Raw genomic sequence first — 4,364 nt, forward strand, 5'->3', positions numbered from 1 at the left:
GGAGTCACAAAGAGCTATTTAAAGGGCCAACGCATAAATTTTTATTTGCAGCCACTTACACTGGGCTCCAGCAAAGGTGGGGGCAGAGTGGACTAGAGACACCTGAGGAGAGACTGGGGAAGGACGTTTTTGGGAGAAAACTGAGAGAGTAGCTGGCAGGATCCTGGTGCTCACTCCTCCCCCATATGACAGCAGTTATCTTGCTCAAGCAGACCATACTCCTGAGCAGGAGCGGCATGAGAGGACCCAATAACCCAGCTCCCAGGAGGGACTCTGCCCTGCCCTGTGGTGTCTCTAAGTTGCCCTGCTAAGTGCAGAGAGACTAGATTAACAGCTGAAGGAGACAGCCACAGACAGTAGATTCCTGGAAGTCTCTTAAAGACTGCCTAAGGTCAAACAGGGTTAATATCTAACATCATTAGATGCAGATGCAGAAAAAAAAAACAGTGGTAAATACCATTTTACCAAGACAAAATCCACTGTGGTCTTCTCTATTATTTGCGATATTTTCTTTACTACATAGCTTTTTAATGTTCATTTCTGATACATCAAATATAAGCATATTAAGTCATTAGATTTTATACTAATAGTTTATTTCTCTCCTTTCTTATATTAGTCTTAATCTCTTTACAGCTTTGTTAATACTGAGTCATTTGCTGTTGATAGTGGGATTGCAGGTGGAGTTATTTTTTTGGATGTGTGTTTGTTTCCTGGGCTTGATGGTTGTGCTCTGGCACCACCTGCATAAAAATCACCCAAGATGTGGTGGGCAGAGTGACCGTCAATTTTCCAGCTGGAGGGTAGGGCCCACCAAAGAACAACCAAACAAAATTCAAAAACCAATTATTATCAGAGAGCAAATATAACTGGCATAAAAGGTATCCTAAGAGCATCAAGTTTAGGAGAACAAGGAGACTGCACCACTGAATCTTGTAGGTCTCCTACCACAGAAGCTCACATCACAAAGTCAGGAGATCAAGACAGATCAATTTAAGAAGCAGAAGCAAACAAGAAGAGTCTCACAAATAATTGGAAGACAAAGAAACACCACCCAGTTGAAGGGAAAGGAGGAATCCCCACAAAGAGAACTAAATGAAATAGAGGCAAGTAAACTATCAGGTATTGAGTTCAAAACAATGGTTCTAAGGAAGCTCAATGAGTTCAGTGAGGTCAGAGAGAATTACATAAAATTACAGGGAAACTATGAGGAACATACTGCAAACTATATCAGCATGAAAAAGGACATAGAAACTATCAAAAAGACACAAGAGGAAATGAAGAATAGAATTTCTGAATTGAAGAACACAAAAGAAGATGAGATGAAGCAGAGGATCAAATCATCAAGCTGGAGGACAGGGTAGAAAAAAGCTAGTAAAAAGAGCGAAAATAATGAAAAAAAAAAGACTGAAAAAGAATGGAGAGCTGTTAAGCAAAATTCAGGATAACTTGAAGCATAATCACATCCATATAATAGGGATATAAGAAGGAGACAAAGATTAATGAACAAAAAACCTGCTTAAAAAGTGATGATGGAAAAATTCCCTAATTTGAGGAGAGAAGAATTGAGACAAGTCCAGGAAGCACAGATGATCCCATTCAAAAGAAACCCAATGAGGCCCACTCTAAGACACATCATAATTAAAAGGGCAAATATCAAAAACAAAAAGAGTATCCTAAAGACAGCAAGGAAGAAACAGGAATAACATACAAGGGAGCACCAACAAGGATAACAGCTGATTCCTGAACAGAAACACTACAAGCCAGAAGGGAATGGCAAGAAATATTCCAAGTAATGAAAAGCAAAGGCCTACAACCAAGACTACTCTACCAAGCAAGGCTCTCAATTAAAATGAAAGGTGAAATAAGGAGCTTCCCAGACAAAAGAAGGCTAAAAGAATGCACCTCCACCAAACCAGCACTGCAAGATATGTTAAAGGGACTGCTTTAAGAAGATGAAGAAAAAGAGTGAGAAAGAGAGGAACACAGGTGAAAAGGGGAAATATGAATAAGTACCTATCAATAATAACTTTATGAAAATGGATTAAATGCTCCAATCAAAAGACATATCGTAGCTGATTAGATAAGAAAACATGACCTGCACATATGCTGTCTATAAGAGACCCACCTCAGACACAAAGGACCTACACAGACTGAAAGTAAAGGGATGGAAAAATATTCCAGGAAAATGGACAGGAAAAAAACTCAGGGTAGCAATACTTACATCTGACAAAACATATTTCAAAACAAAGGCCATAAAAAGAGACACAGAAGGACACTTCATAATATTCAAAGGTAGAATCCATCAAGAAGACATAAAGATTGTAAACATATATGCACCCAACATAGGAGCACCCAAATACATACAGAAAATCTTGGTGGACTTCAAGAATGATACGGACAGCAACACACTGACAGGGGATTTTAACACCTCACTGTCAACAATGGATATATCTTCCAAACAAAATATTAACAAGGATATTGTGGAACTGAACAATGCATTAGATCAAATGGACTTAACTGATTATATATATATATATATGTGTATATATATATATACACACACATATATATATAAAGATTCTATATATATATTATAGATATATAGAATCTTTCATCCCCAAAAAGCAAAATACACATTCTTTTCAAATGCACATGGAACATTTTCAAAGATAGACCACATGATAGGACACAAAACAAGTCTCAACAAATTCAAGAAAATTGAAATCATAACAAGCATTTTTTCAGACCACAAGAGCTTGAAACAAGTAACCAAACTCAAGTTAAAAACTCAAAATCATTCAAACTCATGGAGACTGAATAGCATGTTATTAAACAATGAAAAGGCAAATAATGAGATCAAAGAAGAAATCAAAAAGTTTCTGGAAAAAATGAAAATGAACACACAACAGCCCAAAACCTATGGGACACAGCAAAGGTTGTCCCATGAGGGAAGTTCTTAGCAATAAAGGTCTACAGCTGCCTTTAAAATATACAGTGTCTATGAAAATTTGGGTGCGTAGATTCATTTTAATTGGTGTTTCAGGATTCTTAGGGTATAATCCCACCACTGGAATTTCTGGGTCAAAAGGCAGTTCCATTTTTAGCTTTCTGAGGAAATTCCACACTGCTTTCTACAGTGGCTGCACCAATGTGAATCCACACCAACAGTGTACTAGGGTTCCCTTTTCTCCACAACCTCATCAGCATTTGTTTGTTGATTCATTTATGATGGCTATTCAGACTGGTGTGAAGTGGTATCTCATTGTGGTTTTCACAATGAGATCTTAGTGACTGCAGGGGCTGCCCTCTAAATAACCCTGGGTAGGTGGCTATGCCTTCAATTATGCCCTGTGAACCAGAGTCCCAGAAATCACGCTATGAAAATCCCTCCTCAAATTACCCTATTTACAATGGAAGTTGTTGCAGTTTTTTCCCAAGTAAGTTCAATAAGTCCACTCTGAGACATTTTGTAATGTAGGTCATCTCCTCAGGAATTTTCTATGTAAGTGCTAGGTCAGGGATCAGTTTCCAAGAGCTGAAGTGAATTTTGCAGTTGTAACTTGAGTTGAGGCACGTAAGACAGCTGGTCGTCTTCCAGAATGAAAGGAAAGCATGTTTTACAGAATAAAAGCAGCTGTGGGGTTCCCAAACATGGAGTATACCACATCTGGCACTGGCTGGACCTGCACATTATCTGAAAGTTTCTAGACTGTTATCTCCTGATTTCATGGTCACTAGTGCTGATCTTCCTGGAAATGGTTCCTCCAATCTTTAGAACCAACGACTCTCATTCATATACAGAGTGGCTGATTACAGCTATAACAACTTCTTCAAGAAATACACACATGGGTCAAAGGCTCTAGAGATCCTCTTACAAAAACATTGCTGATGCTTCCCGGTTGGAGAGATTTGAGGAGAAAGTAAACAGAATTTATAGCTGCTTGAATGCCTTGGTCATGGCAAATATTCTACCGTTCTTTCAGAGATTTGTCAGAGGAAAGTTCAGAATGGATAAATTAAACATGAATTAGTGAATGATCTTGAGGGAGGAGGGATGGTAAAGCATATCTACCATTCTAAAAACATAGGATAAGCAATGTAAATCATCAAAATAGTTACACAGCACTATGTATTTGTATACATCAGTGATTTTCTAAGTTTACCAGGATTCTAGTGACCCCAGAGAGACCATCAAGGTCCTCTTAGGAAAAGGTGATAAAGGCGATGGAAATGAGGAGGACACAAGATACCAGATATGACTCTCTATAGAGCTGTATTGCCTAATACACCTTAGGTATTAAATAGGCCACAGGTGGCTATTTAAATGTAAATTAATATGAAATAAAATTAAAACTTCAGATCCT

Source organism: Pteronotus mesoamericanus, unplaced genomic scaffold, assembly GCF_021234165.1.
Source record: "Pteronotus mesoamericanus isolate MK-2021 breed Mesoamerican mustached bat unplaced genomic scaffold, CSHL_Meso_final contig_40, whole genome shotgun sequence".
NCBI classification, from domain to species: domain Eukaryota; kingdom Metazoa; phylum Chordata; class Mammalia; order Chiroptera; family Mormoopidae; genus Pteronotus; species Pteronotus mesoamericanus.